General features: G+C 39.2%; 2 pseudogenes; both read left to right on the forward strand.

Moving 5' to 3' along the window:
- Positions 1–1,946: 1,946 nt before the first annotated feature.
- Positions 1,947–2,576, forward strand: LOC131502482 (probable G-protein coupled receptor 160; annotated as a pseudogene).
- A 19,991-nt stretch (positions 2,577–22,567) lies between these two features.
- LOC131502072 (protein FAM156A/FAM156B-like) lies at positions 22,568–25,060 on the forward strand (annotated as a pseudogene).
- Positions 25,061–27,842: the final 2,782 nt, after the last annotated feature.

The raw sequence follows: 27,842 nt of genomic DNA on the forward strand, positions 1-27,842 counted from the left end.
TGGAGACCTAGCTATTGCCAAGCTAAGGTTGTTTTTCCCTCTAGGAAAGCATTAAGACAGTAAAGAGTTCCTGGAGAAATGTTTTACTTTGCCTGCCTCAAATAGTTGTCAATTGGCTGCAGGTTATAAGGAAATTTAATTTTATCTGCTATTTCCTTCTTGCCTTTGTTCCCCACATCACTATGGAGGGGAGGGTCTATAGGAAACAGAGTCTATAGGTTTCTGGAGATTAGCCTATTGAGAGGTTTGCCTTTTTCTGGTAATTTACTAAGATATTTTAAAATGATGGAAACTCATGTCCTGGAGGACTGTGATCTCTATCAGTTAACCATTTGTTTTCTTCCCTTTCCTTTCTTCTTGGGCAGCCAGGAGTGTTGGAGGAATATCACACATATTCCACCTTGGGGTGGGGGTTGTTTGCAGCCTATCAGCTTGTCTTATGCTCCATTATCAGATTAGATATTTGAATAGCACAAAACTACTAAGGAAATTAAATTTTAATTAAAAAATCTTCCAAAAAGAAAGACCCAGGACCAGATGATTTAATTGGAAAATTCTATGAATCATAGAATCTTCTTTAAATAAGAAGTAACACCTATCTACACAATCTCTTTCAAAAGTTAAGAGGAGGAAAAACTTCCCAACTCATTGGAGGAGGCCAATATTAATCTGTTACCTAAACCAGATGAAGACAATACCAAAAAGCCACATTATCAAATCTCTTATGAATACAGGCACAAAAACTGTTAGTGAAATATGACCAAATTAAATCCAACACCATATAAAAACAAACTATATATCATGGTCAAGTGGGAGCTTCTCCAGGTATTCAGTGTTGCAACATTCCAAATTCAATTAATGTTATCTGAATAAGCTAAAGAAGAAAATAACATGATTATGTGAAAGAACACACAAGACTCCTGACAAAATCCAACACAAATTCATGGTACAAACTTTCAGAAAGTTAGGATAGGGGTGAATTTCCTAAACTTGATAAAGAACATCTACAAAAAAAAGCCTACGGCTAAGACAGAGTGTTTCCCACTAAGACTGAAAACAAAGAAATTATTCTTAGTCTCTCCACTCTTACTTAAAAAACAAACAAACAGTAAACTAGCCCCTAAAACAAGTAAGATAAGAAAACTAAATAAAAGCAAATTAATGGGAAAGGAAAAAATAGAACTGCCCTGACTCAATGATAACGTTGTCTATATAGAAAATACAAAGAAATTTACAAAATGCACACACACTTGCGCACGCATACACACACACACACACCCACACACACACCAAACAAAAACTAAAAAAAAAAAAAGAGTTTAAATCAGGTCTGAGGATAGAAAAGCTGCACGCAGCTTGGCGCCTATGTCTGCACCTCCTGGTCACAAGCCTGCGGACACCCCTGGCAGGTCTTGGGGGTTCAGCCACGCAGTCGTCTGTCTCCTCCTCCTTCCGCACAAGGCAGGGCGGAACCAAGGGACCGCGTGGGGTTCCTGCCCCTCTTTCTGACAGTCAGTTGGGCCCTTTGGCTGAAGTTGCCCTGGTGGTGACCTCACAACACGACTGGTCTAGCCCAGAGTCTGGGAAACTAAGCGACAGCGTGAACTGCCACACCTTGCGTGGTCTGTGCTGCAAGGACCATCCTCTCATCAAAAGTGACCACGCTCAGCTAGCCTGCTGGGGAAAGTTCACTTAGGAGGAAAGGCACTTCTTTCATCCACACTTGTGCAAATGACTCAGAGGTTACTCACCTGGCATTTTGCTATAGCAAAATGATAGGCAGGGAACGAAAACTAAGATGTCTGAAGGCAGTAAAACCTAAATAAAACATAAATATCATCATCCAAGAAAGACCTATTGGAGAAAGCAGAGGATGAAAAAGAAAATGAAACAGTGTTTTATTCAATGTATTTCAGCAGTCTTTGTGAAATTAGATTTAAAAAAATATGGCTACTTTTTCTTCAAAGAACTGTGCTTTTCAGTGGCAGTTACATCAAACCAACCAGACCCTAGGTGTTAACTCTTTGCTATGATTGATTATACTTGGGGACATGTTATTGAAGATATTCATGCTAGGAATGAGAAGGAAAAATACCTATCAAGGTTTTATGGAATATTTTTGCATCTCACTAGCATTCATTGCTCTTTTACTTTTGGCAAATATGCCCATTATGACCTATTTTATGACATATTTTTAGGCATTAAGTTTACTGAATACAACATCTGCCTATTTACTGAAATTGTTTCCTTTAATCATGGCTTTTTGTATCATCCAGGTTTCTTGATAAAATCTATAAATTACTTTCTGATTTTCTCTAAAACCACCAAACTTCCATTTAAGAATCAAAAGTTATTTTATTTCTTCACAGTAATTTTCATTTGGATTTCAGTCCTTGCTTATGTTTTGGGAGATCCAACTATCCACCAAAATGTGAAGGCACAGAATGTTTATTCTTATCAATGTCCTTTCTACTTGAGTATTCAGAGTTACTGTCTGTCATTTCCCACGGCTGATTTTATTTATAGTTTTAATAACATCTTGGTCAGAAGTTACTACCTTAGTACAGGCTATTAGGATAACTTTCTTTTTTTTTTTATTTATTTTTTAATATATGAAATTTACTGTCAAATTGGTTTCCATACAACACCCAGTGCTCATCCCAAAAGGTGCCCTCCTCAATACCCATCACCCACCCGGCCCTCCCTCCCACCCCCCATCAACCCTCAGTTTGTTCTCAGTTTTTAACAGTCTCTTATGCTTTGGCTCTCTCCCACTCTAACCTCTTTTTTTTTTTTTTCCCTTCCCCTCCCCCATGGGTTTCTGTTACGTTTCTCAGGATCCACATAAGAGTGAAACCATATGGTATCTGTCTTTCTCTGTATGGCTTATTTCACTTAGCATCACACTCTCCAGTTCCATCCACGTTGCTACAAAAGGCCATATTTCATTTTTTCTCATTGCCACGTAGTATTCCATTGTGTATATAAACCACAATTTCTTTATCCATTCATCAGTTGATGGACATTTAGGCTCTTTCCATAATTTGGCTATTGTTGAGAGTGCTGCTATAAACATTGGGGTACAAGTGCCCCTATGCATCAGTACTCCTGTATCCCTTGGATAAATTCCTAGCAGTGCTATTGCTGGGTCATAGGGTAGGTCTATTTTTAATTTTCTGAGGAACCTCCACACTGCTTTCCAGAGTGGCTGCACCAATTTGCATTCCCACCAACAGTGCAAGAGGGTTCCCGTCTCTCCACATCCTCTCCAGCATCTATAGTCTCCTGATTTGTTCATTTTGGCCACTCTGACTGGCGTGAGGTGGTATCTGAGTGTGGTTTTGATTTGTATTTCCCTGATGAGGAGCGACGTTGAACATCTTTTCATGTGCCTGTTGGCCATCCGGATGTCTTCTTTAGAGAAGTGTCTATTCATGTTTTCTGCCCATTTCTTCACTGGGTTATTTGTTTTTCGGGTGTGGAGTTTGATGAGCTCTTTATAGATTTTGGATACTAGCCCTTTGTCCGATGTGTCATTTGCAAATATCTTTTCCCATTCCGTTGGTTGCCTTTTAGTTTTGTTGGTTGTTTCCTTTGCTGTGCAGAAGCTTTTTATCTTCATAAGGTCCCAGTAATTCACTTTTGCTTTTAATTCCCTTGCCTTTGGGGATGTGCCGAGTAAGAGATTGCTACGGCTGAGGTCAGAGAGGTCTTTTCCTGCTTTCTCCTCTAAGGTTTTGATGGTTTCCTGTCTCACATTCAGGTCCTTTATCCATTTTGAGTTTATTTTTGTGAATGGTGTGAGAAAGTGGTCTAGTTTCAACCTTCTGCATGTTGCTGTCCAGTTCTCCCAGCACCATTTGTTAAAGAGACTGTCTTTTTTCCATTGGATGTTCTTTCCTGCTTTGTCAAAAATGAGTTGGCCATACGTTTGTGGGTCTAGTTCTGGGGTTTCTATTCGATTCCATTGGTCTATGTGTCTGTTTTTATGCCAATACCATGCTGTCTTGATGATGACAGCTTTGTAGTAGAGGCTAAAGTCTGGGATTGTGATGCCTCCTGCTTTGGTCTTCTTCTTCAAAATTACTTTGGCTATTCGGGGCCTTTTGTGGTTCCATATGAATTTTAGGATTGCTTGTTCTAGTTTCAAGAAGAATGCTGGTGCAATTTTGATTGGGATTGCATTGAATGTGTAGATAGCTTTGGGTAGTATTGACATTTTGACAATATTTATTCTTCTAATCCATGAGCAGGGAATGTCTTTCCATTTCTTTATATCTTCTTCAATTACCTGCATAAGCTTTCTATAGTTTTCAGCATACAGATCTTTTACATCTTTGGTTAGATTTATTCCTAGGTATTTTATGCTTCTTGGTGCAATTGTGAATGGGATCAGTTTCTTTATTTGTCTTTCTGTTGCTTCATTGTTAGTGTATAAGAATGCAACTGATTTCTGTACATTGATTTTGTATCCTGCAACTTTGCTGAATTCATGTATCAGTTCTAGCAGACTTTTGGTGGAGTCTATCGGATTTTCCATGTATAATATCATGTCATCTGCAAAAAGCGAAAGCTTGACTTCATCTTTGCCAATTTGGATGCCTTTGATTTCCTTTTGTTGTCTGATTGCTGATGCTAGAACTTCCAGCACTATATTAAACAGCAGCGGTGAGAGTGGGCATCCCTGTCGTGTTCCTGATCTCAGGGAAAAAGCTCTCAGTTTTTCCCCATTGAGGATGATGTTAGCTGTGGGCTTTTCATAAATGGCTTTTATGATCTTTAAGTATGTTCCTTCTATCCCGACTTTCTCAAGGGTTTTTATTAAGAAAGGGTGCTGGATTTTGTCAAAGGCCTTTTCTGCATCGATTGACAGGATCATATGGTTCTTCTCTTTTTTTTTGTTAATGTGATGTATCACGTTGATCGATTTGCGAATGTTGAACCAGCCCTGCATCCCAGGAATGAATCCCACTTGATCATGGTGAATAATTCTTTTTATATGCTGTTGAATTCGATTTGCTAGTATCTTATTGAGAATTTTTGCATCCATATTCATCAGGGATATTGGCCTGTAGTTCTCTTTTTTTACTGGGTCTCTGTCTGGTTTAGGAATCAAAGTAATACTGGCTTCCTAGAATGAGTCTGGAAGTTTTCCTTCCCTTTCTATTTCTTGGAATAGCTTGAGAAGGATAGGTATTATCTCTGCTTTAAACGTCTGGTAGAACTCCCCTGGGAAGCCATCTGGTCCTGGACTCTTATTTGTTGGGAGATTTTTGATAACCGATTCAATTTCTTCGCTGGTTATGGGTCTGTTCAAGCTTTCTATTTCCTCCTGATTGAGTTTTGGAAGAGTGTGGGTGTTTAGGAATTTGTCCATTTCTTCAAGGTTGTCCAATTTGTTGGCATATAATTTTTCATAGTATTCCCTGATAATTGTTTGTATCTCTGAGGGATTGGTTGTAATCATTCCATTTTCATTCATGATTTTATCTATTTGGGTCATCTCCCTTTTCTTTTTGAGAAGCCTGGCTAGAGGTTTGTCAATTTTGTTTATTTTTTCAAAAAACCAACTCTTGGTTTCGTTGATCTGCTCTACAGTTTTTTTAGATTCTATATTGTTTATTTCTGCTCTGATCTTTATGATTTCTCTTCTTCTGCTGGGTTTAGGCTGCCTTTGCTGTTTTGCTTCTATTTCCTTTAGGTGTGCTGTTAGATTTTGTATTTGGGATTTTTCTTGTTTCTTGAGATAGTCCTGGATTGCAATGTATTTTCCTCTCAGGACTGCCTTCGCTGCGTCCCAAAGCATTTGGATTGTTGTATTTTCATTTTCGTTTGTTTCCATATATTTTTTAATTTCTTCTCTAATTGCCTGGTTGACCCACTCATTCGTTAGTAGGGTGTTCTTTAACCTCCACGCTTTTGGAGGTTTTCCAGACTTTTTCCTGTGGTTGATTTCAAGCTTCATAACATTGTGGTCTGAAAGTATGCATGGTATAATTTCAATTCCTGTAAACTTATGAAGGGCTGTTTTGTGACCCAGTATATGATCTATCTTGGAGAATGTTCCATGTGCACTCGAGAAGAAAGTATATTCTGTTGCTTTGGGATGCAGAGTTCTAAATAGATCTGTCAAGTCCATCTGATCCAATGTATCATTCAGGGCCCTTGTTTCTTTACTGACTGTGTGTCTAGATGATCTATCCATTTCTGTAAGTGGGGTGTTAAAGTCCCCTGCAATGACCACATTCTTATCAATAAGGTTGCTTATGTTTATGAGTAACTGTTTTATATATCTGGGGGCTCCAGTATTTGGCGCATAGACATTTATAATTGTTAGCTCTTCCTGATGGATAGACCCTGTAATTATTATATAATGCCCTTCTTCATCTCTTGTTACAGCCTTTAATTTAAAGTCTAGTTTGTCTGATATAAGTATGGCTACTCCAGCTTTCTTTTGGCTTCCAGTAGCATGATAAATAGTTCTCCATCCCCTCACTCTCAATCTAAAGGTGTCCTCAGATCTCAAATGAGTCTCTTGTAGACAGCAAATAGATGGGTCTTGTTTTTTTATCCATTCTGATACCCTATGTCTTTTGGTTGGCGCATTTAATCCATTTACATTCAGTGTTATTATAGAAAGATACGGGTTTAGAGTCATTGTGATGTCTGTATGTTTTATGCTTGTAGTGTTGTCTCTGGTACTTTGTCTCACAGGATCCCCCTTAGGATCTCTTGTAGGGCTGGTTTCGTGGTGACAAATTCCTTCAGTTTTTGTTTGTTTGGGAAGACCTTTATCTCTCCTTCTATTCTAAATGACAGACTTGCTGGATAAAGGATTCTCGGCTGCATATTTTTTCTGTTTAGCACACTGGAGATATCGTGCCAAGCCTTTCTGGCCTGCCAAGTTTCAAAGGAGAGATCAGTCACGAGTCTTATAGGTCTCCCTTTATATGTGAGGGCACGTTTATCCCTTGCTGCTTTCAGAATTTTCTCTTTATCCTTGTATTTTGCCAGTTTCACTATGATATGTCGTGCAGAAGATCGATTCAAGTTACGTCTGAAGGGAGTTCTCTGTGCCTCTTGGATTTCACTGCCTTTTTCCTTCCCCAGTTCAGGGAAGTTCTCAGCTATAATTTCTTCAAGTACCCCTTCAGCACCTTTCCCTCTCTCTTCCTCCTCTGGGATACCAATTATGCGTATATTATTTCTTTTTAGTGTATCACTTAGTTCTCTAATTTTCCCCTCATACTCCTGGATTTTTTTATCTCTCTTTCTTTCAGCTTCCTCCTTCTCCATAACTTTATCTTCTAGTTCACCTATTCTCTCCTCTGCCTCTTCAATCCGAGCCGTCGTGGTTTCCATTTTGTTTTGCATTTCGTTTAAAGCGTTTTTCAGCTCCTCGTGACTGTTCCTTAGTCCCTTGATCTCTGTCGCAAGAGATTCTCTGCTGTCCTGTATACTGTTTTCAAGCCCAGCGATTAATTTTATGACTATTATTCTAAATTCACTTTCTGTTATATTATTTAAATCCTTTTTGATCAGTTCATTAGCTGTTGTTATTTCCTGGAGATTCTTCTGAGGGGAATTCTTCCGTTTGGTCATTTTGGATAGTCCCTGGAGCGGTGAGGACCTGCAGGGCACTTCCCCCGTGCTGTGGTGTATAACTGGAGTTGGTGGGCGGGGCCGCAGTCCGACCTGATGTCTGCCCCCAGCCCACCGCTGGGGCCACAGTCAGACTGGTGTGTGCCTTCTCTTCCCCTCTCCTAGGGGCGGGATTCACTGTGGGGTGGTGTGGCCCGTCTGGTCTACTTGCACACTGCCAGGCTTGTGGTGCTGGGGAGCTGGCGTATTAGCTGGGGTGGGTAGGCAAGGTGCATGGGGGCGGGAGGGGCAGGCTTAGCTCGTTTCTCCTTAGGTGATCCACTTCAGGAGGGGCCCTGTGGCAGCGGGAGGGAGTCAGATCCGCTGCCGGAGGTTTGGCTCCGCAGAAGCACAGAGTTGGGTGTTTGCGCGGAGCGAGCAAGTTCCCTGGCAGGAACTGGTTCTCTTTGGGATTTTGGCTGGGGGATGGGCGAGGGAGATGGCGCTGGCGAGCGCCTTTGTTCCCCGCCAAGCTGAGCTCTGCCGTCCGGGGGCTCAGCAGCTCTCCCTCCCTTTGTCCTCCAGCCTTCCCGCTTTCTGAGCAGAGCTGTTATCTTATGACCTCCCAGACGCTAAGTCGCGCTTGCTGTCGGAACACAGTCCGTCCGGCCCCTCCGCTTTTGCCAGCCCGACTCGGGGGCTCAGCTTGGCCGGCGAGCAGCCCCTCCGCCCCGGCTCCCTCCCGCCAGTCCGTGGAGCGCGCACCGCCTCGCCGCCCTTCCTACCCTCTTCCGTGGGCCTCTCGTCTGCGCTTGGCTCCGGAGACTCCGTTTTGCTAATCCTCTGGCAGTTTTCTGGGTTCTTTAGGCAGGTGTAGGTGGAATCTAAGTGATCAGCAGGACGCGCGGTGAGCCCAGCGTCCTCCTACGCCGCCATCTTCCGGAACTCCCCTCTACCTTATTTTTCTCTCAAGTTAATGGATCGTTTTTCTTCCCCTTACCTTCCAGATGTAATCTGCTTTCACTGACTGTTATTTCTCATCCCCTTCATGCAACTACTCACTAAACTTGGCTTGCTAAACCACACCTACTCCTCTCCTATAACATATGTTGGGAATCACCTAAAACTTTGCTCAATTTATTCAGCTCAATTATTTATTCAAATATTTACTGAGCATCTGTCAGTTGCCAAGTATTGTCCTAGGTGCTTGGGGTCAACTTACATGTCTCTGTCATTTCCTCAATGCTTCCTACTTTGTCGCAGACTTTAAGTCTGGAGTTCTCTCTTGTCCAGCAAGAGAGCAGACACAGTAATGAAAACAAGAGAGGCTAACGAGGAGGAGACAAGGGCCCTGAGTAAGGGTCCTTTCTCCGTATTTATTTATTTATTTATTTATTTTAATATGAAATTTATAGTCAAATTGGTTTCCATACAACACCCAGTGCTCATCCCAACAGGTGCCGTCCTTAATGCCCATCACCCACTTTCCCCTCCCTTCCACCCCACATCAACCCTCAGTTTATTCTCAGTTTTGAAGAGTCTCTTATGGTTTGGCTCCCTCCCTCTCCAATTTTTTTTCCTTCCCCTCCCCCATGGTCTTCTGGTAAGTTTCTCAGGATCCATATAAGAGTGAAAACATATGGTATCTGTCTTTCTCTGTATAACTTATTTCACTTAGCATAACACTCTCCATTTCCATCCACGTTGCTACAAAAGGCCATATTCCATTCTTTCTCATTGGCACGTAGTATTCCATTGGGTATATAAACCACAATTTCTTTATCCATTCATCAGTTGATGGACATTTAGGCTCTTTCATAATTTGGCTATTGTTGAAAGTGCTGCTATAAACATTGGGGTAAAAGTGCCCCTATGCATCAGCACTCCTGGATCCCTTGGGTAAATTCCTAGCAGTGCTATTGCTGAGCCATAGGGTAGATCTATTTTTAATTTTTTGAGGAACCTTCACACTGTTTTCCAGAGTGGCTGCACCAGTTTGCATTCCCACCAACAGTGCAAGAGGGTTCCCGTTTCTCCACATCCTCTCCAGCATCTAGGGTCTCCTAATTTGTTCATTTTAGCCACTCTGACTGGCATGAGGTGGAATCTCAGTGTGGTTTTGATTTGTATTTCCCTGGTGAAGAGTGAAGTTGAGCATCTTTTCATGTGCCTGTTGGCCATCCGGATGTCTTCTTTAGAGAAGTGTCTATTCATGTTTTCTGCCCATTTCTTCACTGGATTATTTGTTTTTCGGGTGTGGAGTTTGGGGAGTTCTTTATAGATTTTTCTATAGTTCTTGTATACTCAGATAACTTCTGTATCATTAATACTCCAGCATGAATATTTCAGACTTAGTAGAAAACATTGCACAGCTCTGCCAGAAAATAAGTATATAATAACTTTCTGTCTTGAACATGAACTTGTGATATTAGTAGTTTATGTGATCTCATTTACAATTCGACCTATTATGTCTATAGGTGATGCTAACAAAGTGTAAGCTACCTAATCTGATGCCTAAAGTGATAAGAATTATAAACGTGGTTTTGACTACTGTCACTTTATATTCAAGGAACTCTTCACAGAGGCTAAGTAGCCAGCTTCTGCCATTGAAACTGCAAAGATTAGTGTGGTTTACAAGCGATTACTGAGGCAGTATTATAATAAATAGGCAATAGTATTCATTTAGAGAGGACGGATATGTTCTTGTGTTCTTTAGTCATACTAAATAGCCAACCAAATTTGAATAGTGATCTCATATGTGCTTAATTCTTCAGTGATGAGCCCTGTGGACAAGAATCAGAATGTATCCAGTTATCTGCCCTGCAGAGTGCCAGAGGTCCAACCTGCCACTAGATTTAAAGAAAAGTGCCCTAGAGTCTAATAGTAATTTCTCGTATGTTCACATCTTTCTTTTTTCACTATACTTGGTAGCTGACACAGCCAAACAAGCAGATATGAGAATTATAGATAGCTCTAGAAAGAGTTTTTTGCCATTTGTCAAGATTTGGAAAAGATATAAAAATAGATCAACTAAAAGAACAAGATTTTATAAAGTCACAGAACCAACTAAAGTTTGAAAATGAAAACTACCTTTTTTGTTAGGTTTCTTACAAGGTATCTGATTATTTTTGGTGCAATTATAAATGAGACTGATTCCTTAATTTCTCTCTCTACTGCGTCATTATTGGCATATAGAAATGCAACAGATTTCTGTATACAGATTTTGTGTCCTGCAACTTTACTGAATTCATGTATCAGTTCTAGCAATTTTTTTTTGTGTAGTCTTTTGTATTGTTTAGAGTATCATGTCGTCTGCAAATAGTGAAAGTTTGACTTCTTCCTTGTTGATGTGAATGCCTTTTATTTCTTTTTGTTGTCTGATTGCAGTGGCTAGGACTTTCAGTACGATGTTAAATAATAGTGGTGAGAGTTGACATCACTGTCTTGTTCCTAACCATAGTGGAAAAGCTCTCAGGTTTTCCCAATTGAGGTTGATATTTGCTGTGGGTTTTTCATATTAGCTGTGGGCATTTATTATGTTGAGGTATGTTCCTACTTTGTTGAAAAACTATTATAGACATTAAGAAGGGCACCTGTTGGGATAAGCACTGGGTGTTGTATGGAAACGAATATGACAATAAATTATATTTAAATAAATAAATAAATAATTTCATTAAAAAAAGAAAAAAGAAAAAACTTATAGAAAGAAGAAACACACACACACACACACACCTATATTTACAGTTGTTTCCTTTAGTATCGATAGGATTTTAAGGTCAGATGCTCATGGTGAAATTTCAGTGTTGTGGGGGAAAAGTTATAGCACTATTGACTCCAAACTTATGGGGTAGGCATGGGTCATTATTTTTTGTCAATAATACAGTTGGCATAAGAATTTTTTTTTTATGACTGCTGTACTCAAAGGACAAGAAAAAAAGTTTCCTTTCTTGGGTTTTTAATGATACTTCGTTGTTGTTTTTTTTTTTACATTTATTTATTTTTGAGAAACAGAGTGAGACAAAGCATGAGCGGGGGAGGAGCAGAGAGAGAAGGAGACACAGAATCTGAAGCAGGCTCCAGGCTCTGAGCAAGTGGTCAGCACAGAACCTGATGTGGGGCTCGAACCCACAAACTGTGAAATCATGACCTGAGCTGAAGTCGTATGTTCAACCGACTGAGCCACCCAGGTGCCCTGGTACTTCGTTTTTAATGCATGGATTTTTAATATGATGCCATGTGTTTAAGCCTGCAGAATTATTCCTGGGTATTTCTGAATCACGTGTGTACCTGTGGTTTGGGAGTTCAAACTGGTTGCCGTCTTTAGTATTTGGTTGTTTGCTTTATTGTTACAGAGAAAATGGCAACCCAAAGGCAAAATTCTTCTTGTCAAAAATACGTGGTTTTCCATGTCACACATGATTCAGAAATACCCAGGAATAATTCTTCAGGCTTAAACACATGGCATCATATTAAAAATCCATGCATTAAAAACGAAGTATCATTAAAAACCCAAGAAACAAAATTTTTTTCATTCTCCACCCATTTAGTGATATGAGTGATGAAGCTATGACCATGACAAAACATTACTTTTTTCAAAGTAAGTATAATTTTGGTCCAAGGTCTCCAGTGTAAATCTCTTAGCCCAGTAAAGGTAATATGTAATCTCCACCCTGTCTTCTGCATAGAGACCATGATGTTTAGGTTGAAGAGCAGAAAATGTATAGTCATCCCTAGGGATAAAGTCTTTTATTCATTCTTCAGATTGTCTAAATATTTGTAGCCTAAAATATATTTCCATTATGAGGCTGCTTAACAGTGTCAGAATATAAGACCCTTTTACAACAAGTTATTTAAAATTAGTAAGATGCTGTATTTATATATGACCCTGCCTTTTAAAACTATATTAGGACACTTTGTCATTCAGAACTCAATCAGATATTTAAAGGGTAGCTAACCAATTTGTTTGGTGGCAGATAGGGGAAGTTGAGTAGAGATGAAACCCTTGATATATGCACTGACTTGGGCTTTGGTTTTTTTTGGGGGGAGTTACTTCTAGTTGACCTAGACTTTTGAGTGCTTATCATACTCAGTAGAAGAAGGGTGAAGGAATATCAGTAACATGAAGAGGAAGTTTCAGGGCCCAGCCAAAGCATTCTTTAATTCATTTACATGAACTGACTCCACATCTACAGTAGTACATCATGCAGCTTTTGGAAGTAAAACACTGCTTCAGGGGGTGAACTGGTTCATTGGACCAGTCACCAATCCAAACAGAACTGAGAGAGAAAAAACAAAGTAAACTAAAATGACCATGGTGTTATTGTCCAACTAACAGGGCTAACTGTTTTGAGGCTCACTGGACCAGAGGACTCCTTGCATTTGGAAGTGTATGCATTGGGTGAAAAGTGTAGGACATGAGTCCATGACAGTTGAGTCCTGTTTGCTTCACCGACTTTTCTACGCTTTGCCCTAGATTGTCAGAGTAAAGTTGATGTGGTGCATAATGGGAAATATACCTTCTTTCTGAACTTAATTCCCTGTCCCCACAAATTATGAGGGGTGTCTTGTTAAATGGATATAATGAACATTTTCATGTTCTTGATAAGTTAGAAGTTAATGTTTCAGAAGCAATGTGTTTGTAGAATCATATGGCCAGTTTAACTGCTTGTCAAAAGGTCAGTTTTTGTCCTTTGGTCTTAAAATAAAACTCAAAACCTAACAGCAGGAAAGGAAATAAGCTCTTCATAACTAGGTATCTCTGCTCTGAAGGAGAAGAATGTTCAAAGAATATCAAAAGAAAATAAGATGGGACTGTTTTGGATTTTATTCAAAATTAGGTGTTTGAAGTAGGGGATCCAGGCTAACTAAAGAGGTGATATTGGACTCTGTCTTATAAATGCCAGTAAATAAATGGGAACACAAAGCAAGAGTACAATGCTTCATAGGAGATAAGGTTGGAATGGAGCTTGAGGAGAGAGGAACATCCCTGAAATGGGAACCCACTATGAGCCACATACTGTGATTTCCTCACAATAACCCCTGAGGGTAGGTTTGATATGTGTTATCCATTTCAAGGGGAAGGAGAGGTAGCAAGTTACCCACATGACAACCACATCTGATCCACATCTGATCCTGATCCACATCTGAAAGATGCTAATGATTTGCTGAAAGGCACCCAGTGAGAAAGCAGTGATGCTGGGGTTGAAAACCAGAAATTTCCCACTTTTAAACAGGACACCTTTCCTCTTCTATTGAGCTACTTTTATAGTGAAGACCAGGTTGACCCTTAGAGCAGGGGCTGGAGATAACTACTAATTGGACATTTATACAGGACCTGACATATTGCATCTGGGTTAATACCAAATACTTTAAACTCTTGAAGTGGACCATGGAAACTCAGGAAAGAGTCAGTCAGTCCCTGTGTGTGTGTGTGTGTGTGTGTGTGTGTGTGTTGATGAGAAAAGTTCCAACACCAAACTTAATCTATTTTTCTTATGAAAGTTTTTCATATGCAGCTAATACATGAAACATGTAGACCTTCAGCATCTCCTGCAATGACAGCTTTGCCAGTTCATGGCCTCCAGTCTGATTGATTTCCTGGCATAAATTAAACAGGAAAGAATGTACACATCAGGATGGCTGAAAGAACAATGAACTGGTGAGTTGACAGCATTAAATGGCATTTGATAAATCTGGATGAGTTTAAGTTTATGAGGCTTATATGCCTGGGTGTTGACTTACCAACTCAGTCTCCCATGGGTAATAACAAAGTGTGACTCTCTTCAATTAACAAAAGCCAACCCCTTGGTTAAGTGAAGGTTTTTCTCAATCTCCCCTTGGTCTCTGGCAGGTGTCATTGGGTTTTCAATTTGGAGGAGTGACAACTACCTGTGTGATTCTCCAATTAACATAGAGCCCTTCTTTCTCCTAAAAAACACCTGGTTATTGCTGTAGAATTAAATAATCATTAAGTAATCTTCTCCAGGGGGCAGTTTGCTATTTATTTAATCACACATTAGACAGGGGCAAAGTTTACTTTAAGCTATTCACCAGAGCTTAATCATGTTAAATGATTTTCTAAACTCTTATTCCTTTCTACATAGCAGCATTTTTCTCCCATTTTCAAATGAAGGTTCTGTAATAGTATCTGTTACTTGTTATAGGGTGAGTGAATCTTGGAGCTGATCCTGATACAAGACTCTGTCTCTTCCTGAATTTCTTGTTCATCCTTGATGGTGGCTGTGGCTAGGATACATATTATCTAAAAGAGAAGATTAGTTGCATATATGAATCAAGACCAGGCAATAAAGGCAAATATTTTCATCAAGAAGCCATTCTGATAGATTTTAGCTTGGTTTAGTCTCGTTTAGTTTAAACTAAGAGAATTATCTTGAAACCAGCTATACGAAAGTGGTCTAGCTGCTTAAATCATGTGTAGGATCCTACATTGGTGCACCTTTGACTGGAAATTTTCATGATTCTTTTGACTGCAGTATTGTTATAGGCAATGGGAACGTTTCTGTTATTGACAACACTACATATTCAGCTGCCACTTCTTAATACACTAATGGAAACTATTGGGGAAATGATGTTTAGGTTGAAGAGCAGAAAATGCATAGTCTTCTCCAGGGAGAAAGTCTTTCATTTATTCTCATCTAATAGAACCCAAGATTTTGGTCTCTAAAATCTTTTTTAATAAAAAAAATATTTTCTCAGAAATAGAATTTACTGATTCATCACTTACATATAACACCCAGTGCTCATCCCACCCAGTGTCCTCCTTAATGCACCTCACCCCTTTACTGCTTCTGCCCACTGAAACACCTTACCAGCGACCCTCAGTCATCTGTATTTAGAAGTCTCTTATGGTTTGCCTCCCTTTTTGTATTTATATTATTTTTGCTTCCCTTCCCTTATGTTTATCTGCTTTGTATCTTAAATCCCACATATGAGTGAAATCATATATTTGTCTTTCTCTGACTTAGCACAATACAATCTAGTTCCATCCACATTGTTACAAATGGCAAGATTTCATTCTTTTTAATTGCCGAGTAATATTCCATTGAATATATATATCACTTCTTTATCCATTCATCAATCAACGGACATTTGGGCTGTTTGCATACTTTGGCTACTGTAGAAAGTGCTGCTATAAACATTGGGGTTCATGTGCCCCTTAAAATCAGCATTTTGTATCTTTTGGATAAATACATAGTACTGCAATTGCTAGGTCATAGGGTAGTACTATTGAGGAACCTCCATACGGCTTTCCAGAAAGACTCCATACTCTTTTCCATACTGTTTTCTAGAGTGGCTGCCACAGTTTCCATTCCCACCAGCATTACTTAATTGTTCCCATGTCTCTGTATCCTCACCAAGATCTATTGTTGCCTGAGTTGTTAATTTTAGCCATTTGGACAGGTGTGAGGTGGTATCTCATAGTAGTTTTGATTTATATTTCCCTGACGATGAGTGATGTTGAGCATTTCTTCATGTGTCTGTTAGCCATCTGGATGTCTCCTTTGGAAAAGTGTTTATTCATGTCTTCTGCCCATTTTTTGACTCTATTATTGGTTTTTTCGGTGTTAAGATTAGTAAATTCTTTATAGATTTTGGATACTAACCCTTTATTTGATATGTCATTTGCAAATATCTTTTCCCATTCCATTGGTTGCCTTTTAGTTTTTCTGATCGTTTCCTTCACCATGCAGAAGCTTTTTATCTTGATGATACCCCAATAGTTCATATTTGCTTTTGTTTTCCTTGCCTCTGGAGACATGTCAAATAAGTTGCTACAGCTTAGGTCAAAGAGGTTGTTGCCTGTTTTCCCCTCTGGGATTTTGATGGCTTCCAGTCTTACATTTATGTCTTTCATCCATTTTGGGTTTTTGTATATTGTGTAAGAAAGCAGTCCAGGTCCATTCTTCTACATGTTACTGTCCAGTTTTCCCAACACCATTTGCTGAAGAGACTGTCTTTTTTCCATTGGATATTGTTTCCTGCTTTGTCAAAGATTAATTGGCCATATATTTGTGGGACCATTTTTGGGTTCTTTATTCTGCTCCATTGATCTATGTGTCTGTTTTTGTGCTGGTACCATACAGTCTTGATGATTACAGCTTTGTAATACATCTTGAAGTCTGCGATTGTGATGCCTTCCGTTTTGGTTTTCTTTTTCAGGATTGCTTTGGCTATTATTTGTCTTTTCTGGTTCCATACAAATTTTATGATTGTTTGTTCTAGCTCTATGAAGAATGTTGGTGTTATTTTGATAGGGATTGCATTGAATATGTAGTTTGCTTTGGGTAGTATTGATATTTTAACAATATTTGTTCTTCCTATCCAGGAGCATGGAATGTTTTTCCATTTGTGTGTGTGTGTGTGTGTGTGTGTGTGTGTGTGTGTGTATGTCTTCAATTTCTTTCATAAGTTTTCTATAGTTTTCAGTGCATAGAATTTTTCACCTCTTTGGTTAGGTTTATTCCTAGGTATTTTGTTTTTTGGTGCAATTGAGAATGGGATTGATTCCTTGATTTCTCTTTCCATTGCTTCATTGTTGGTGTATAGAAATTCAACCAATTTCTGTACATTGATTTTATATCCTGTGACTTTGTTGAATTCATGGATCAGTTCTAGCAGTTTTTTGGTGAAGTTTTTGGGTTTTCCACATAGAGAATCAGAAAGTTTTACTTCCTGCTTGCCAATTTGGATGCCTTTTATTTCTTTGTGTTGTCTGATTGCTGAGGCTAAGACTTCCAACACTATGTTGAATAACAGTGGTGAGAGTGGACATCGTTGTTGTGTTCCTGACCTTAGGGGGAAAACTCAGTTTTTCTCAATTGAGGATGTTATTAGCAGTGGGTCTTCATATATTGCCTTTATGATCTTGAGGTATGATACTTCTATCCCTACATTCTTGAGGGTTTTTATCAAGAAAGGATGCTGTATTTTGTCAAATGATTTTTTTTTTCAGCATTTACAGCTGTATCCCAGGTATAAATCCCACTTGATTATGGTGAATAATTCTTTTAATGTATTTTTGGATCTGGTTGGTTCATATCTTGTTGAGAATTTTTGCATCCATATTCATCAGGGAAATTGGCCTGTAGTTCTCCTTTTTACTTGGGTCTTCATCTGGTTTTTTAATCAAGGTAATGCTGACCTCATGAGATGAGTTTGGAAGTTTTCTTTCCATTTCTATTTTTTTGGGAGCAGCTTCAAGAAAATAGGTGTTAACTCCTCCTTAAATGTTCAGAATTCCCCTGGAAGGCCTTCCAGCCCTGGACTCTTATTTGTAGGGAGATTTTTGATTCAGTTTCTTTACTGGTTATGTGTCTGCTCAAATTTTCTATTTCTTCCTGTTTCAGTTTTGGTAGTGTATATGTTTCAAGAATCTGTCCATTTCTTTCTGATTGCCCAATTTTTTGGACTATAATTGCTCATAATATTATGTTATTGTGTGTATTTCTGCAGTATTAGTTGTGATCTCTCATTTTTCATTCATGATTTTATTTATTTGGATCCTTTCTCTTTCATTTTGATCAGTCTGACTAGGGATTTATCAGTTTTGTTAATTTTGTTAAAGAACCAGCTCTTGGTTTCATTGATCTGTTCTACTGTGGGTTTTTTAATATCATTGATTTCTGCTCTAATCTTTATTATTTCCCTTCTTCTTCTTGGGCTTCATTTGCTGTTCTTCTTCCAGCTCTTTAAGGTGAAAGGTTAGGTTGTGTATTTGAAACCTCTCTTCCTTCTTTAAGATGGCCTGGATTTTATATATTTCCCTCTTATGACTGCCTTTGCTGCATCCCAGAGGTTTTGGATGTGGTGTTAACATTTTCATTGGCTTCCATGTACTTTTTAATTGCCTTGTTAACTTCCTGGTTAGCCTGTTCATTATTTAGTAGGATGTTCTTTAGTCTCCAGGTATTTGTTATCTTTCCACATTTTTTCTTGTGGTTAATTTCAAGTTTCATAGTGCTGTAGTCTGAAAATATGCACGGTATTATCTCGATCTTTTTGTACTTGTTGAGGGATGATTTGTGTCTCAGTATGTGATCTACTCTGGAGAATGTTCCATGTGCACTGGAGAAGAATGTATATTCCACTGCTTTAGGATGAAATGTTCTGAATATATCTGTTAAGTCCATCTGGTCTAGTGTTTCATTCAGAGCCACTGTTTCTTTGTTGATTTTCTGCTTAGATGATCTGTCCATTGTTGTAAGTGGGTTGTTGATGTCCCCTACTATCATGCTATTGTTATCAATGAGTTTCTTTATGTTTGTGATTAATTGATTTAAAATTTGGGTGTTTCCACGTTGGGGGTGTAAATATTCACAACTGTTAGGTCTTCTTTGTGGATAGACCTCTTATTTATGATACAATGCCCTTCTTCATCTCTTATTACAGTATTTATTTTAAAATCTAGTTTGCCTGATATAGGTATGGCTATACCAGCTTTCTTTTGATGACCATTAGCAGGATAGATGGTTCTCCCTCCCCTTACTTTCAATCTACAGGTGTCTTTAGGTCTAAAATGAGTCTCTTATAAGCAGCATATACATGGGTCTTGTTTTCTTATTCATTCTGATACTCTATGTCTTTTGATTGGAGCATTTAGTCTGTTGACATTCAGAGTGAGTACTGAAATATATGAATTTAGCACCACTGTGTTGCCTGTAGAGTCGGTGTTTCTGATGATGCTTTCTGGTCCTTTCTAGTCTTTGTATATTTTGGTCTTTTTTGTTTTGTTTCGTCTTTTCTCCACTCAAAGCATGCCTGTTAAAATTTCTTGCAGGGCTGGTTTAGTGGTTACAAACTCCTTTAGTTTTTGTTTGGGAAACATTTTATGTCTCCTTCTATTTTGAATTACAGCCTTGGTGCATAAAGAATTCTTGGCTGCATATTTTTCCAATTTAGCATGTTGAATATATCTTTCCACTCCTTTCTGGCCTGCCAAGTTTCTGTAGATAGGTCTGCTGTGAATCTGATCTGTCTTCCCTTATAGTTTAAAAACTTTTATTTCCCTTGATGCTTTCATAATTCTTTCCTTGTCTATGTATTTTGTGAATTTGACTATGATATGCTTTATTGATGGTTGGTTTTTGTTGGATCCAATGGGAGTTCTCTGTGATTCTTGGATTTTGATATCTGTGTCTTTCTCCAGATTAGGAAAGCTTTCCACTGCAATTTGCTCACATAAAGCTTCTGCCAGTTTTCTTTCTTTATCTTCTGGGACTCCTATGATTAGGATGTAATTCCTTTTTAATAATTCACCAACTTCTTTAACTCTTATATCACGCTCTTTTGCCTTTGTTTCCCTCTTTTTTACTGCCACGTTATTCTTAATGGTTTTGTCTTCTAAACTGCTGATTTGCTTCTCTCCTTCTTCCATTCTTGCCATTGTGGCATCCATTCAAAATTGCATCTTGGTTATAACATTTTTAATTTTGCCATGACTAGATTTTATTTCTTTTATTTCCACAAAAGCGATTCTATACTTTTTTCACCCCCAAGTAGTATTCTTACTGTCATGGTTCTAAATTTTAGTTCAGACATCTTGCTTATATGTGTGTCGATTAAGCCCCTGGCTTCATTTATTCCTCTTCTGTCTTCTGGGGTGAATTCCTTTGTTTTGTCATTTTGGAGGAAGAAAAAAAATAATAAAGTCAAAAATTAAAATTAAAAAATTAAAAACCAAACATAAAATCAAATAAAGGAAGTTAGACTCTAGGTGTATTTTGGTCTGCTTGTTGAAAGAAGTTTGATAGAATAGAGAAAAAAGGGAAAGAAAAAAAAGAAACAAAAGTATGAAAGAATTTAAAAATTATATAATAAAGTAGAATAAAATGAAATAAAGAAAATGAAATAGAATAAAAATTAATAAAATAAAGTAAGAACTACAAATAAATAAAATTTTCTCTTTTCGTACCAAGAATGTGGAAGAAAATGAAAAAAAAAGAAAACAATTTAAGCAAAATAGTAGCAAATAAAATGAGCAAATAAATGAAGAAGCGAACAGAATGAAACCCGAATGGAGTTACATCCAGTTTCCCCTAGAACTGAAACAATGAAGCCTTCTATAGTCCGTACACTAAGCAGGTGGAATGACTTGTGCTGGTTTTCTAGAGGATGTGCTTGGAGGTCACAGTTCGGCCAGACTTGTTATAACAGCTCCATTCTCCACTAAGTGGCACTGCTTAGCTTACTCAGGTGGATCGGTTTGGTGTGCTTGCATGTCTGGGTGCATGCTCTGGGGTGGTGGAAATGTCTTCACCCAGCTCCTTAGTCTCTGGCACAGGAATTTCACACTCTCACTAATCCATGACCAATCCCCCCTCCTTTTTCTCAGGTCTCTGTCCACTCCCCACCTCTACCCTGTCCATGTCCAAGTTGTCTGCCTGCCAGGTGGCACTTCCCTTCAGAGTTTTATCTCAGATGGGGCTGTGTTTCAAAGCCCCATGCTTCAGAGAACCCTGCAGCTTGGACCCAAGCTGACTCTCTAAGGGAGGGTTTCTCTGAGTAATGGCCAGGTGCCACTTGCCCCAGGAAACATTTGTGGTATTGGTGAGTGGCAGAGGTTCAGAGATTATGGCAATCCACAACATAATACCAACACCAGGTTTCACCAAACTCTGGTGTCTTTGTCCCGGTATCAGCAAGCATGGCTGCTCTCTGGGGTCCACTGGGACCTTTGCCTGTGGGGAGGCTGTATGGCCTCTACCAAATGCACTCCAAGCAGGGGGATTGTTTCTCCCCGTGTGGCACACAGACCCCTCAGATCCTGCTGCCTGCTACTGGAGATTCATCCTACTTCCTCACCAGTGCACCACCAGGCACTGAGCTCCAAAACTTCAGACTCTGTGCTCCACTGTTTATAGAATTCTGGTTGTATTTAAACCCACTCCTTTCCTCCTGTCAATGGTTGTGGGGAACAGATTTCTTGTCCAGTCCCTTGTGAGTGTTTCCACTCTTTTTCTCTCTTTCTCTCCAGCTACTTTTGGGGGAGTGCTTTTCTTGCATGACTGGTGCACTGCACTCTCCCCTTTCCCTTTCTCTGTGCTCTCTCTGCAAAAATAGCTCCCTACTGTCTGTAGCTTTTCTCTTCCCCAGTTCACGTCTCTGCACTATGTACTTGCCAAATTATGTGGATCAAGTTATGCAGATTTTTGTGTTAATCCTTAGATCAATTTCCAAGGTATCCAAAATTGTTTGGTGCTGATCTGGCTGCACTTCAGGGATGATATAATCTTAGAGTCTCCATGCTGCTTTTCCATCTTAACTACTGGTCTCTAAAATCTAAAATGTACAAAAATGATTTTATATCTGTGTTACCTGACAAATGCAAGTAACTGTATGAAATAAGAACTTCAATATAATAAAGTGAGATAAAATAATGACTATGTGACGAACATGGAAGGTATAAATTTACATGTCACTCACTTTAACAAGCCCCATGATCCAGACTCAGTATCCCATTAGGCCTAGGAGTAGGTCTTTTAACTTCCTGTAACTTAGCCTGAGTAGAAACAATTTCATCTGTTTCCCATTGGCCCTGTTTTTCCCTTTTTCTTATCCTCAGTTGTTTTCTGAGCTTCCCCAGAAACCCCAAATATATTTCTTAATGACAACACTGTTCTCTCAGTGTGCAACAGTATCTGGACATGAAAAGGCCTATGTCCTATTCAATATTTCTGTGGACATCCTGTTGCCCTTGCATAAGCTCTCCAATGCCCTGATGCTCTGCTTAAGTACACACAATGTGCTTGATGCATGCCAAGGAGTGATTCCAGAGCATCGCCAGCACAGTCTCAGGACCTATAATCTATTGAAAGGCAGAGTTTTTGGCATGCATGGTAAGGACCTCCTTGGACCAAGAGGGATCATCAGAGGGTAGGAAAGCCAGGAAGTTACCCAGTGTAACTGGGTAAATTAAAATACAAGGTTGAAGAGAAGCTCTGTTGATAGGAATGAAGGCTGAGTGCCAATGGAGAAGCCACAACTGGCAAATGGACCTAAGCTTGCCACACTGACCCAGGAAAAATCAAAAGGTTTGCCTTCTGAGAGGCTTGAGTACTCTCAAACAAGAGGAAGAGAGACATGCTTGATCTGTTTATTTGAATCTGTTTGGAGTGGAATTGCTGACGTTGGTGTCAAATACCTTCAAGGGTAAAACCAGGAACTCTGTGGAGCTACTGGAGAAGGAGCCTAAACTTCTCTGGGCCAGAGCCTGAAAGAAAGAAGAATTCTCAGTCAGTTGTTTCAAGGAAATATCAAGTCAAGAGTACCTGGTAGCATTTTATCCTAGCAACCAGAATGCCACTCTCCCACATTGAGAATGATGGCATGATTTTGGCAGGCAACAGAGGAACCACTCTTTAGTAGTGGATGTGGAATTATCCTGTAACAACTGACTGAGGCTTATTTTCTTTTTTAGCTCAAGGATCTGGATTGATATTAATTTCTAAGTCTCCTTTATCCAGAAGACCACTCTTAGTGTACACAAATTTGCTGCGAACAAATGATGTCTCAAGAATGATGCTGCACTGGGCTGTATAGCTCTTGGAAGTCCCAATCACATAGGACTCTATGTGAAAAGTGACCTCTGGAGTTATTTAACACCGAAACCCTTCCAAGTTCCCTGGTACTTCTGTTATGTAACATTATGATAACTTTGCCAATACCCAGATTTCAGCAGAGGGGATGGAGGGTATTTTAAAGGTATTGTAAGGGTAATAGAGGAAATTGAGACATCAGGAAGTGGTAGCCCTGGTTTAAAGGTAAAGAAAGCCTGAGATTAGACTATGCTACCACACCTATCTTCTAAAATGATTATGTGGACATTTAGGCTCTTTCATAATTTGGCTGTTGTTGAAAGTGCTACTGTAAACATTGGGGTACAAGTGCCCCTATGCATCAGCACTCCTGTATCCCTTGAGTAAAATCCTAGCAGTGCTATTCCTAAGCCATAGGGTGGATCTATTTTTAATTTTTTGAAGGAACCCCCACACTCTTTTCCAGAGTGGCTGCACCAGTTTGCATTCCTACCAACAGTTCAAGAGGGTTCCCTTTTCTCCACATCCTCTCCAGCATCTAGAGTCTCCTGATTTGTTCATTTTAGCCATTCTGACTGGCGTGAAGTGATATCTCTGTGTGGTTTTTATTTGTATTTCCCTGATGATGAGTGATGTTGAGCATCTTTTCATGTGCCTGTTGGCCATCTGGATGTCTTCTTTAAAGAAGTGATGAATGGATAAAGAAGATGTGGTTTATATATACAATGGAATACTACGTGGCAATGAGAAAGAATGAAATATGGCCCTTTGTAGAAACGTGGATGGAACTGGAGAGTGTTATGCTAAGTGAAATAAGTCATACAGAGAAAGATACCATATGTTTTCACTCTTATGTGTATCCTGAGAAACTTAACAGAAGACCATGGGGGAGGGGGAGGGGAATAAAAGTTACAGAGGTGGAAGGAGGCAAACCATAGGAGACTCTTGAAAACTGAGTATAAAGTGAGGGTTGATGGGGGATGGGAGGGAGGGGAAAGTGGGTGATAGGCATTGAGGAGGACACCTGTTGGGATGAGCACTGGGTGTTGTATGGAAACCAACTTGACAATAAATTTCATATAAAAATGTATTTATTTATTGATTGATTGATTGATTATAATTGAAGTAGAGTTAGTACACAATGTAACATTAGTCTCTGGTGTGTGACATAGTGATTCAACAAGTCTATACATTATGTTGTGTTCACAAGTGTGGCTACCATCTGTCACCATACAATGCTATTAGAGTACCACTGACTATATTCTCCATGCTGTACCTTTCATCCCTGTGACTTAGTCATTCCTTAACTGGAAGCTCAACATTGATTTCTGAATCTTCCTCAATGATTTCTAAAGAGACTTGCTAGGAAGTCACAGTAGCCTGTTCTCCTTCCCTCTCAGAATTGCTACTGATGTGAACCCCAATTCTGGCACCAAATACCTTTCCCTTCTACGAGAAGGGCTGCTCCAGCAGTGGTACAGAGATGAGAAAACCCTACAGGAGAGGCGTTAGGAAATATCAGAGTGTCCTTAGAGGAAGAAAATGTTTCTGGGGCATATGAAATGAGGACTCTTAGATCACATGGCACCTTATCAGGTTCAAAGGGAAACCAGAATCTCTTCCTCAGGTGATAGAGATCAGAATAGATTCAGATGTGCATGTCAATGTCAATATTGCCAGGGACATAGGCTGAATGTCTCTAGGATGCCAGCAAAGAGGAAAGTGGCCCTACATCCTTCCTTCTGGGAAATGTTTGTGCAGGGCGTCAGTGGCTTGGCACTTAGCCCAGGTACCAATCTTCCTAGATTTCGGCCAGAAAGAGTGTTTCAACAGCAGAAGGGAGAGAGAAGCTCCAACTAGAGATGTAGCGGGAAAGCAAAAGAATGTTTCAGAGGCTTCTAAAACAGTAGTTAAAAGTAAACTGAAATTCTCATCCTCACGTGACAGAGATTTGAATGGATTCAAGAACAAATGCTGGTGTTGCCAGACCCTGGGCACAGATTCCTATTAGGGACCAAAGAGTAAGCAGTGGTCGGAGAAATAACAAGACCAGAGTTATGATTGGAAATCTTATCAGAATGAAAATTGATTCAATTCCAGGAAGGTCCCAATCTTTCCTGCTTATAATTTTAACATCCCTTTGGGACACAGTTGGTGGTGCTAGTCAATAGAAAGGATGGCTGGGTAACAATTATTCCTAAATCTCCATGATATGGTTCAAATGATGCCAGTTGTTGCTTTCCTCCCTTGACACTTTGTTTTTACCCTATATCTTGGTGTCAAAAATACACAAAATGTGTATGTCCTGTGAATCACTTTCTGATTTCTATGTGCTTTTGTCCCATTTTGTTGACTGCCTCCACAAAGAAGTGCTAGGTTTGATAGAATGTATGTGTGTAGTAGAGCTGAATTATTGAAAGGAAGTCAATGATGAGATCCAATTTCAAGAATTTGAAGCAAGAGGATGCACGGGAGAAGTAACCACACATTGCACTGTTTTGGGTTAAACATTCAGTTGAGATAACCTACATGTAAGTAAATAAGTTTCACTCTTAACAAGGGAGTATCACATTCTCCTGAAGAAATTTCTCATGTGTTGCCTCAATCATGAATACCAAATATATGTGCATTTCAAAGGAACATATTATTAAAATGCAGGCTTGTCTACTGGTATTGTCTACTTGTATTTGTCCTTCCAGTTATGAATTGATTGAATTTAAATCTAGAGCAGCTCATCAAATATCTCAATAAGGATTCTAAAGGTATAGAATCTGAATAAGAGAGGAGGGAGGAGACCTGGGAGCACACTTGGGTCACTGCTGGGGTGTCATAATTGGAGAAGCTGTTGAAACAGTCAAGCAGGATAAATATCCTCCCTTACTGCTTGGCAATGGGAAACAGTCTCCTATGGAAGACTATGGGAGTCGCCTATGGAAGACCTATATGACTACCTGTGTGTTGGTGCTGGTGCCACTGACTGGTTTTTCAATGTTACTCCCCATACTCATATGCCCTTCATGTGGTTATTGTACAGGGGACCAACATCTCTGTGTGATTAGAAAACTGTTTCAGGGGTTCGGATACAGATTTTATTTTTTATGACATTTAACTGATTTAATATTTCCATGTTTTCTCTCTCGAATCCTCTAATTTTACCAGACCATGTAAAGTAACCCTCTTCAAATGTGAAAATGCATTCCCTTCTGGGTCTACCTGCTTTCTGATGTAGTTAATACTGGCTGGGATTTTATCTTGTGATCTCATCAGAGAGTTTAAGAGGTAAAATAGCCACACCATGATTTCCAACCAAATCCAAAGATAACTTGTTTGTTGAACACTTGAGTTTGCATTACTTTTACGTAAGCCATGAAATCCACTATATAAAGAATTACCATTAAGAGATTAGTGCACCATCTTTAACCATAATTCCATCACAAGTGATTACAATGTTTTTTTTTGTCCTTCACTGTGCTTTTAGGATCATTCCTCATTTTTTAAAAGATAAGAGCTATGCATTGCTTTTATAATTGCAGTGACAAACTATGTTCCTCTACCTGCCCGATCTTCCTCTTCATTTCTTTACCCGGGTGGTTGTAACGCTGATTTTTTTCTCTTTGTACACTTCATTATGTTTTGTTATTTTCTGAATGCACAATGAAAAGTTTTTTAATGGGAAAGAAAAAGACTGACTAGGAGGAGGAACATCAAGTAACACCAATCTATGTGGCAGCAGTTCTATATCCTTGGATAATCAGATGAGCCTTGTGCACTGCCAGCATGAACCTCTTCTGTGCCTGCTATCCTAAGTGGTTAGAGAAATCCAAAATGACCAGGTGGCACAGGCTCAGCTTTCAGTTCTGTGGACCCATTACCACATCATCTGGTGAAAACCTTCATCCCTTAGGTAGTAAGACATACCGCTCAGTAGAGTCCACTGTCATGGGGATTGGAATGAAATGTCTTGAGTTGTTCCACCAATTTCCCACATTTACCTCCTGCTTCTCTTATCTGGTTGTCCTGTCTGTGGCAGAGGCAGCCACGTGTAATTTTATCTAAATTAATTGAGTACTTTATATGTTTTAATTTTGTCACAGCTATTTGACTTACCATTTTTACCTCTTTTAGTTCCTTCTCTTAGTTATTGCCTTTGGGTTTACAATACACAACTTTAATTGGAATCTACATTCAAATAATATTATACATCTTCATGTGTAGTGAAAGGACCTTATAACAATGTATTCCAAACTTCTTCGCATTTTGTGTCCTGTGGACACCAGAATGTGTTTCCCCAACTCATCAGATGTGAGTCTTCACAAGAACATTTCATCATCTTATGTCTACAGTACTGTTATTGTTACATTTTAACAGCCATTATTCCCCAAGGTTCTCAAATTTATCTCTTAAATGTTATTATGTAGCAAAGATAGTATTTAAATACTATTTAAATATATTTCCTGTGTGATTTAATCATTCATGTGTACCTCTCACATCCCTTTGAAGTAGATGCTATACATTTTCCCATTGCATCATAATGATTTTCAATGGGGATAATGTTAATAATTTGATAATATTGTTCTGGCACTACTGGACCCAGATGAGAGTCAATGAACCAGAGAAAAGCACATTTTCACAACATAAATGAATGCAGGGATTACCAGAGGTACCTGTCAATATATAAGTCCAGGAGAAAATTTCCACATGGCCAAC

This window comes from Neofelis nebulosa, chromosome X (assembly GCF_028018385.1).
Source record: "Neofelis nebulosa isolate mNeoNeb1 chromosome X, mNeoNeb1.pri, whole genome shotgun sequence".
Classification (NCBI taxonomy): domain Eukaryota; kingdom Metazoa; phylum Chordata; class Mammalia; order Carnivora; family Felidae; genus Neofelis; species Neofelis nebulosa.